This window comes from Oryza sativa, chromosome 9, assembly GCF_034140825.1.
Source record: "Oryza sativa Japonica Group chromosome 9, ASM3414082v1".
Taxonomy (NCBI): Eukaryota; Viridiplantae; Streptophyta; class Magnoliopsida; order Poales; family Poaceae; genus Oryza; species Oryza sativa.
The window spans coordinates 9140589-9151292 of NC_089043.1; the positions used below are offsets into that span (position 1 = coordinate 9140589).

The 10704-nt window shown below is 46.5% G+C and overlaps 1 long non-coding RNA gene across 1 annotated transcript; it reads left to right on the forward strand.

Annotated features, from left to right (window-relative positions):
* The first annotated feature begins 381 nt into the window (after positions 1-381).
* On the forward strand, positions 382-4517 carry LOC9271395 (uncharacterized). Its single transcript, XR_001539757.3, has 4 exons — positions 382-846; positions 924-1035; positions 2876-2931; positions 4269-4517. It is a non-coding gene; the product is annotated as an uncharacterized lncRNA (long non-coding RNA).
* Positions 4518-10704: the final 6187 nt, after the last annotated feature.

A 10704-nucleotide genomic window follows, 5' to 3' on the forward strand; every position in this document is an offset into this window, starting at 1 on the left:
TATCCATAATTTTTGAGTGCAACCAAAGAAAATGGAAACTAGGTACATACACCTACCTCCAGTAAAATCAACACTAGCTAATCTGATCAACACATTAAGTATTGAAGCTACAAAATTAGAGGAGAAAATAATTCCGGAAATTCGTCCAAAAACCAAGCTCACCCATGTTTCTCCCTACACATCTCTCTTCCACCTAGTTTACTTCGACCTGGGCCCCCTTGTCAGTCCCTCTGGCTTGCCCTTCCTCTGTGCAACTTCCCTAGCTGACCGAGAAACACTGAGAGGGAGAGATCGAGCGCCGACCGGCTCTGGACGCCGCGCGACGCGTGGCTACGACGTGTCGACACCCTAAAAACGACGAGCTCCATTTCTGCCTCTCCCAGACGCGTCGCCACTCTTCACCCACCATTCCAGTGCCGATCCATCCGAGGGAGAGCATCCTCGCTGCTCTTCTCCACTGGTTCTCCATCGCCGGCCGCGAAGAAGACGATGGCCGCAATCGTTGATGAGCCGCGGTCGTTTCCTCTTCTCTTGCGTTCCATACTCTCCTCACCATGCCGAATATTTCTCCTTTTGATTTCATCCTCTCTGGTGCAGCCAATCGACGGAAACGCTGCAGTGCACACCGGAGCTCTGGAGCGCGCTCTGTGCACCGCCGCAGTGACATCATCGCCGTTCCCGCTTATCTGCACCAAGCCGGGCCAAGCTGTCGCGCCAGCGTCTTCGCCTCGACCTCCTCTCCATTTCCCCTCAAGAATCTCGAAGGATGGTGCTACGAGTGTGGAGATCGTCCACCGTCTTCTCCACCTCAGGTCACCGTCGCCGTTGCCGAATCCACCCCCTCCGGTGAGTACCAACCCAATTCCATGCATCAGTAGCATCCCTGGGGCCTCTCTAACCTCATGGACACACATGCATGATAGTTCTTGGAGCTGATTGAGCCATCGCCGTTCACCCGGAGGTTCTTGCCGCCGCCGAGCCGTTACACGAGCCGCCGTCATCAACCTAGCTACCCCAGCCATGTCTAGCATCTCGGTGAGCACCCTTCAGCCTATAGAACATACATGCATGCACCCAATTAACCAATACATGATTGTAGAAGCACATGCATCACCACCCGAAAACATCCTCCTTTCGGACTCGCCGCCGGCGTTACTCCGATGTCCACTAACCGAGAAAAGTAGAGGAATGGAATCGCAATAACATGATCTTCATTTTGTATTTTGGTCGCACCCCCAAACGAGCCATCGTTTGTCGCCGGTGAGCTCGAGATCGAGCTCAGCCATGGCTGTTCTGCCTCTGTGCGTGAGAAAAGAAGTCAGGGACCTTGTTTCGAGAATTTAAACAACTATAAGGATTAATGTGCAACTCTTCAACTCACTGACATATGAGGCTAGGTCTGCGGGTTGATTCTTAGAAACCTCAGGGATCTTTTTGTATATTAATATTTCACTGACAGTGGACCCCTTGGAAACAAAAATCTGAAATTATAAAAGAAAAGTACCTAAAACTTGTAAAATCCATATAAAATTAAATATAGCTCATTTTAAGATGATACAAATTTCTGTGAACTCACCAAATTGTGAACTTTAGTGTTATGGAATAAAAACTTGCACTCACAGTACAAATTTAGCCTCTAAAATTTATCCAAGTTAAGTCACACATAAAGCATGCACAAACTTATAAAATGCATACAAAATTCATTTCAACTCATTTTGGAGCAAACTCAGTTTCTACAGATCCACCAACTTATGTTCTCCTATAAAGCAAAATGAAATAGTATACATACTATACATCGAATGCCTCTAAAACTATTACCTTTAAAATGACTAGTTTTACATAAGCTGAACTTTAGAAGTTTATATAAAATTCATCTTAGATCCTTTTTGAGTAAACCCAAATTCAGTAGAATCATAGGGTTGTGCACTTCAATGTTATAAAATAAAAAGACATACTTACAGTATAACGAAAACCCCTAAGTATTTAAGTAAGGAATAAGCAACATGGAGCATACCTTAAATTGTAACATTTGTAGAAAATTCATCTATAGTCAAAATGAAGTGAACCAAATTTTCTATAGAACCAGCAAGTAATATACTTCAACTTAGTAGAGTGAATTATAGCACCCTCTTTACAGACCATGGCTCTGAACCTTAATTTGGTAGAATAGGAACTAAACACATAGTAGTGGTTAAACAATACATATGAAAAAGTATATATATGCATGGTAGCTCCAAATAAATCCAAATAAAACTTGTTGAACCAGTGAAGGCATAGATCCATCCCCTTCCACCAAAACTTAGTATCCTTAACTCATATAATAATCTCCAGATTGATATGTTAAGTTTCTAACATAGAACATCCCCTAGCTTATAAAATGTGAAGTAAAGTAATTTGAACACTAAATTTTATAAACTAAGATTAGATTAGTTAACTAAAATACACATTTTATACAACACTAGCAAGTTAGAGCAAGTTCTGGACCTAAATCTCCAAAGCCATGTACACATAGGGACTATATGCCTAGAACACGTTAAAACTTGTAAAATACATAAATAATTCATATTAACTCTAAAAATTATGAAACCAAATGTGTTAGTCTTAGAAAACACGTATCTTCACCCCAGCAAACATAAACTTAATAAGAATCACCTTACAACAGCATTTCACAATAGTACCTAAGTAAATCCTACACTATACCGACGAAACTTCTAAAATTCATAACTCCCAAATAAAATGAGATAAAATAGAAATTCTTTCACCTAAATTCATTTTATACCAGTACCTATTCTCTGTGCACAAATCATGCATTTTAGAACATTTTGGATTTTTCGCATATTTCGGTGTTTAATTGCATTACGTGTACTTTGTATAGATGATTGCTTAATCGGTGAAGAAGTGATTTAGGTGCTGACATTTTCCTGATTCAAGGCAAGTCCCACCTCCCTCTCTTTGATCACTTTGAACCTATGTTTTGGAGGTTATTGAAAATGTTTGCAAATCTTGCATGTCGATTCTACACTAATACATTAAAATCTTGTTAAACTTGTTAGACAAACTCCTATTATTTGCATTATCACCTTAACCCCACATATATCCATCTCCCTCATTCCTAACCTTAGGAATCATATCCTAGTACTACTTGGAATATGAGTTACATTGTCACTAGTTCACTATATTGCTTAGCCATGCTTAGAATAGTTTTACTTATCACTTGGGCTCATATTAACATGAAAAATGATTTTATTAAGTTTGGGACAGATATGAATAAATGAAGTATTTGATAAATAAAATGGTGGAAAACATGGATTTTAGGGTTGGGCCTCAAGTGGTGCACATATGATGATTAGTTGTGTACCGATAGGGGGAGAGTGCGCCCAAACCGACCTAAGGACTTCACTCAATGTCAGTTCATTTCGTATACAGTACAACCACATGTGCTAGTATGGGATAGCCCAAGCTTAGTAAATTATTTATGGTTTAGCCTTACATTCTGGTAGGCCGGTGTGTATGAGTTCGGATAACTCAGAGGAACTTTCTATTTACCCCGACGTGGTAGTTTAGGTGACTAAGTCTGTCCAATACAACGGCATTGTGCCACGTGGGTGGGTTCCCGTTGTGTCCGCCACCACGGCGTTAAGTTCAAGGCGTGGGCCCGCCACTTAACGGTTCTAGGTCATATTTCCAGTATGACTAGGATGGAGGAACACGTATCGTGCTGGTGTAAGGCTAAATCATGAATTTTGGAAAAGCTTTGTTGCGGGTAATAAATCGGGTACTTATGTATCGCGTGCCATGCTCTTGCATGATTATTATTTCGCATCATGTGGGTAAAGTGTACAAACTCTGCAGAGTTAAAACTAATCGATTAGCCGTGCTCGCGGTCATGAGCGGCGTGTGGATATGTATTGAGTATAGACTTGTGTTTATTCTTCTAAATGCTGAAATTTAACTTCAAATTGTGATGAGATTTGAGAATGATCTCCTTGCAGCCATGGAAGGCAATGAGGTGCATATTTATACATGATTAATGCCTACCTTGATGCCCAATATGTCAAATACTAGCTTGCTGAAATTTATTTGAAAGTAAACCTGATTTAGAAATGTTTTATGCAAATAAAACTTGCTTTATGCTAAAAAGAACCATATTATGCCTTCCTTGATTATATGCCTTGCAAGTAGGGTCTTAGGCTTGTCTTGGTGCTTGCCAGTACATTATTTCTAATAATGTACTGACTCTTGCTGTGGAATTAACCTTTTGCTTGCAGGTTTTAGACTTAGCCTTTGAGTGATGCGGGTGATCGACTGCTTCTTCTAGGACTTGAACTTAATGGGGTAAACCCCTAGTCGGTGTGCTTGTGGATTGGGTAGACAAGCTTCCGCTGTTCTATATATATATATTTTTTTTTGGCCAGTCGGCCAATGTATCTAAATTAGATGTAGTTTATAATCGCTTTCATCTTATTTGTGTTTGCTATGTATAATCATGCTTGAGATGAAAGTGTGAATCTAGTGCACATCCTGAGAACTAGATTCACATGAGTATGAGTTAAGAATATTTGAGATGTTGTAGATCTTTAGCCATTTTTGTCAAGTCTCCTGAATGTGTAACACATCTGGTCACCGCCTTCGAGTGGTTTGACGGGCACATCTCAGGCTGAAGTTGACTGGCAGGCTAAAGGCCCGGCAATGTCTCCAATATTCCTCTCTCGAGGCGTCGGATATTTCATTATACTAGTATAATGACTTGAATTATACATTTCATCTCTCAATTATAATGGAAGGTCCGGAGAGCCTACGACAGGTGGTATGTGGCACGTGGTTACACGTGAGGAAGATGTGTCTTGTGGGTAAAGATGTACACCTCTGATCAGAGTAAAATCTATTCGAATAGCCACGCCCTCGGTTATGGGCAAGCCGAGCAATGTACCCAAGTTAGTGTTTTAATTCTTAAAACCTGCTTAACAACTAAAAGGTGGAATGGTTGGCCTGGGTTGGCTTGGGACGAGCTGGGACCCAGGGTCGGGTTGCCAGTTCGGTCTGAATCATCGTAGGCCTTGGGTTAAGGCAGGTTCGTGTGGGTTCACGGCCTTGATAAATAATATTGTATAGTTCTAGAATCGTGTTTACTAAATAGTTTTGAGCAACTAAATATCTTTAAATGCTGTTTACTGCAACCCTAACCCTTTATAGTATAACTCCTTTGTACTCCCTTGCATTTATTCTGCACTTGTGGCTGTGTCTTGTTGAGTACGGTGGTTGTACTCAGTCTTGCTCAATTTTTCCCAAACCCAGAAGAGGAGCCCCTGGAAGATGAAGGCTTTGGTGTCTAGCTCGTGCCTGCCGTCAAGCGCCTGTGGTCGTCGCCCTAGTCTTCCGCTGTTTCTCGTTTGTCTTTGTGTGTGCTGGGCCTTCGCTGCCCATGTAATAAATTAACTATTTACGCTTCCACTTGTTAAACTCTAAATTGTATCAACTTTTGGTGTACCTTGCCTCCTGGGACAAGGAATAATACACGCACGTAAGGAACGCCCGTTGGGTTATTTCCGGTCGTGACATATAGGGGTTAGGTTTTGCAATAAACAGCATTTGAAGGACCCTTAGTTGCTCAAAGCTAAATTTAAAACACGATCCTAGAACTATTTAATATTATTAAACAAGGCCGTGAACCTACACGAACCTGCCTTAACCCAAGGACTACGATGATTCAGACCGAACTGGCAACCCGACCCTGGGTCCCAGCTCGTCCCAAGCCAACCCAGGCCAACCATTCCACATTTTAGTTATTAAGCAAGTTTTAAGAATTAAAAACACTAACTTGGGTACATTGCTAGGCTTGCCCATAACCGAGGGCGCGGCTATTCGAATAGGTTTTACTCTGATCAGAGGTGTACATCTTTACCCACAAGACACATCTTCCTCACGTGCAACCACGTGCCACATACCACCACGGCATATGGACGGAAGACATGACATAGTTTCCAACCCATCCTAGCCATAGACAAGAGTACCGACCCAACCCACCTACGGCCGGAACCCCCGGACAGGCAGGCAGAATTGAGCCCCTAGCAGCAGGACACCAGCCCTGTGCCATGACATCTCGACTACCGGGCCGCAGCCCGTATAGCCTTCATTTCTCCTAGAGATGTCCATCGACCCCCGACTTCGTCCATCTCCATCCGTGTACTTTTGTTTATAACCAGACTGAGCCACAAACTAAGCCTTACCCACTAGACATGTGAAAGTACGGTAGTGCTTTGCAACAGAGGCCCGAAGACCGGTCCTTATGTGGCCGAGGTGCTACTAATAAAACCATGCACCCCGAGCCCAGCCTAAAACCATTTTGAGGGTTTTGAATAGAGGGGGAGGTGTGCATCCAATTCCACAATAATCCAACCATTCCATAGTGTCCAAGTGATATGAATATTCCCAAAGTCTAGAGTTATAAAACCACCTAATGTTGCCTAGTTAATCAGCGAAGCATCTACCTAAATTCATACTAGTGGAACCATGAATAGAGTATCCACTAGCTGGGGTTTTGTTTATTCTAGGGTGAACAAGGTAATAATAACAATAGCAATAATAATAAGGTCATAACAAAGGTAAATAGGCATGGCTAAATAAAACAGCGATAACGCGGGAATTTAAATAAAGCGATAATGCAATAATTTAAATCAAAGTAATTTCACAAAGTGGGATCCAATATGTTCAAAGAATGATGTGACTTGCCTTGCTCGCTTTCCCAAACGTCGGCTTCAACCTCCACGAAGAGCGGATCTTTCGAAGCTGCAGCGTCTACACGACCAACGGAAAAGAAAAGGGCTTTTACTCTAATAAACTCCATATAACAAGCAGGAACAAAGCACAAAAATGGGTTCTTGACTTCTTAAGGAAAAATTAGAGACTTGAACGGTCCAATTCCGAGTTCAAATGGCCAAGTTATGGCCATTTGAAGTTTATATGCTCTTTAAATGAATATTTACGAATTTCTTCATTTAAATTTTAATTTAAAAATAGATTTATTGCGTCAGCCGGGAGAGAGGGCGCGCGGACCGGGTCCACGGGAGTGGGGCCCACGCGGCAGCCTCACGGTCCACGGTGGACCGGGTGCACCCGGCTCACACCGGCCGGCGCCGTGGGCCCCACGCGTCAGCCGCACCCGAGGGCGGGGGGGGCGGACGGCCGGGCCCCACGCGGCAGCCGCTAGGCGCGCCCGGAGGCGGCCACGTTGGCGCGGCCGGCGGGAGGCGGCGCCCGCGCCCCGATGGTCGCCGCCGGCGACCACCGGCACGGCGGAGCAGCGGCCGAGAGAGGGGAGGGAAGGGGGAAAGGAGGCGGCGGTCCACGCGTCACCCCGAGGGCGACGGCGGCGATGGAGGAGGCGGCCGGAGCGGAGGGAGGTGGTGGCGTGGCTCGGGTTGACGGGGTCGGCGGCGCTCCGGCGGTCGGCGACCGAAATGGAGAGGTGGACGAGGTCGGCGGGGATGCGGCGAAGCCGAAGGAGGCGGCGCCGAGGTGGGAGGTGGTCCGGGGCGACGACGGCGGCGGACCGGAGCTCGGCGGCGACGACGGAGAGAGAGAGCGACGGCGCGAGCTCGATTCCGGCGGGGAGAGAGGGCGGTGAGTGGCGGAAACGACGGTGGGGAGCTCGGGGAGGGTTTATATAGGGTTGGGAGTGAGAGAGGGCGGCCGGAGGAGGGGGAAATGGGCGCGGGAGACCCGGCCGCCATTAATGGCGCCGGTGAGGTTAGGGGAGAGGTTTCTAAACGAATCCGAGGGAGAGAGGGAGGGAAAAATGGGGCGAAAGGGGGAGAGGATCCCGGGGAATAATTCCCCCCACTTTAATGCACGCGGGGACGGCGGGATGCGGCGGAATCGGCGGCGGCGGCGGCGGCGCTAGGCGCGGGCGAGGTGGCGGGGGCGGCGGGAGGAAGGGGATGACGGGTGGGCCCCACCCGTCAGCGAGGGTGGCGGGCGGGCCCGCCCGTCAGCGGCGCGCGAGCGGGGAGGGCCGAGTGGGCCGCGGGGAGGAGGAGAGAGGGGGAGGGAGATGGGCCGAGCCGGCCCATTAGAGGGGAGAGGTGATTTTTAGGGTTTTTCTTTTTATAAAATCATTTTAACTTTGTTTATTTCTGAATAATTATTATTTGTGCTCTGAAAATTCCACTAAAATTTATTTACACATTTTAGGCTTTTAGGAAATATACAAAAATCCTCCAAGCCCTATTTGACTTTTAACTTTGCACATTTTAATTTTTGAAGGCTTTCACAAGCATTTTAATTATTCTAGGCATAATTTAGAGGATGTATTTTAGGGTCGATTTGGGACGCGACAAACCTACCCCCCTTAAACGGAATCTCGACCCCGAGATTCGGAAGAACTGGCGAAGAGATCTGGATGGGCTGCCTTCAGCTCGTCTTCACGCTCCCAAGTAGCTTCTTCCTCGGCATGGTTGCTCCATTGGACCTTGCAAAAACGGATTACCCGATTCCTGGTCCTGCGCTCCATGGTGTCCAGGATTTTCACTGGTCTCTCCACGTAGGTCAAGTCTTCGCGAACTTCAATCTGCTCTGAGTCGGCCTGCTCGGACGGCACTCGAAGACATTTCTTGAGTTGCGACACATGGAACACATCATGCACGTTGCCCAAGGAAGCGGGCAGCTCCAACTGGTAAGCAACTTCTCCGCGTCGAGCAATGATGCGGAAAGGACCCACGAACCGAGGGGCGAGCTTCCCTTTCGCTTGAAACCTGTGTACACCCCGCAACGGCGTTACCCGGAGATACACAAAGTCATCCACTGCGAATTCCAGGTCACGGCGTCGGTTGTCTGCATAACTCTTCTGCCGAGACTGTGCCACCTTTAGGTTTTCCCGAATGGTCCTGACCTTCGCTTCAGCTTCTCTCAAGATATCGGTCCCGAACACTTGGCTTTCCCCAACTTGGTCCCACAATAGTGGTGTCCGGCATTTGCGGCCATACAACGCTTCGTACGGTGCCATCTGTATGCTGGCTTGGTAGCTGTTATTGTAGGAGAACTCGGCATAAGGGAGACTCTTATCCCATGTCTTCCCAAAATCTAGGACACATGCGCGAAGCATATCTTCGAGGATCTGGTTCAGACGCTCGGTCTGCCCATCTGTCTGCGGGTGGTACGCGGTGCTGAAATTTAATCGGGTTCCCAACTCTTCTTGGAGTTTCTTCCAAAAATGAGAGGTGAACTGGCTTCCCCGATCAGATACAATTTTCTTAGGAACGCCATGGAGACTTACGATCCTAGCGAAGTAGAGTTCAGCTAGTTTGTTCCCTCCATAGGTGGTCTTTACGGGAATGAATCGTGCTACCTTGGTTAGTCGATCCACGACTACCCATATAGAATCATATCCGCCTTGGGTTTTTGGAAGTCCGGTGATAAAATCCATCCCAATTTCATCCCATTTCCATTCTAGCACTTGTAGAGGTTGGAGGAGTCCGGCCGGTCGTTGGTGCTCGGCTTTGACACGCTGGCACACATCACAAAGGGCCACGAACTCTGCAATTTCCCGTTTCATACTAACCCACCAATACTTCTCTTTCAAGTCCAAGTACATCTTCGTGCTGCCAGGATGGATGGAATAGGGACTTTCGTGAGCTTCCTGAAGTATCAACTGTTTAAGTTCCCTGACGTCTGGAACGCATACCCGATTTCCATTCCATAGGGTTCCGTGTTCATCCTCTGTGAAACCAGCGGCTTTACCTTGTTTCATATTCTTGAGGAGCCCATGCATATCCGGATCATTCTTCTGAGCCTCGCGGATTTGATCGAGCAAGGTAGGCTTGGCTTCCAGCATAGCCAAGAATCCACGACCAACTATGCTTAGGTTCAGGGCTTCCAACTGTTGATTAAGTTCCGGTGGAATGCCACGGACGCCAAGAGTGTTGCAATGGCTTTTTCGACTTAGAGCGTCGGCGACTACGTTGGCCTTGCCAGGGTGATAGTGAATTCCCACATCATAATCCTTGATGAGTTCTAACCATCTCCTTTGCCGAAGATTCAGATCTGACTGAGTGAAGATGTATTTCAAACTCTTATGATCAGTATATATTTCACAACGATTCCCAATGAGATAGTGCCGCCAGATCTTTAGAGCATGAACCACAGCGGCCAATTCCAAATCATGGGTAGGGTAGTTGCCTTCATGAGGCCGTAGCTGGCGTGAGGCATAGGCTACCACATGACCTTCCTGCATTAATACGCACCCCAATCCTTGGCGCGAAGCGTCATAGTACACCAGGAAGTCCTTGCGAGTATCCGGTAAGATTAACACTGGCGAGGAAACCAGCTTTTCTTTGAGTTTGGAATGCTTTCTCACACTACGGACTCCACACAAATTTTTCTTCTTTCTTCAACAACTGTGTCATGGGTCGAGTGATTTTGGAGAAGTTCTCGATGAACCTCCGATAGTACCCGGCCAAACCCAAAAAGCTGCGGACTTGAGTGACCGTCTTGGGTTGCTTCCAATCGGTGACGGCGGTCACCGTTTCGGGGTCCACAGCAACTCCTTTAGCAGATCTCACGTGCCCTAAGAACTTGACTTCGGACAACCAGAACTCACACTTGCTAAGCTTGGCATACAGTTGATGTTCCCGTAACTTTCCCAACACCAAACGGAGATGCTGCTGATGGTCTTCCTCTGATTGCGAGTACACCAAGATGTCGTCGATG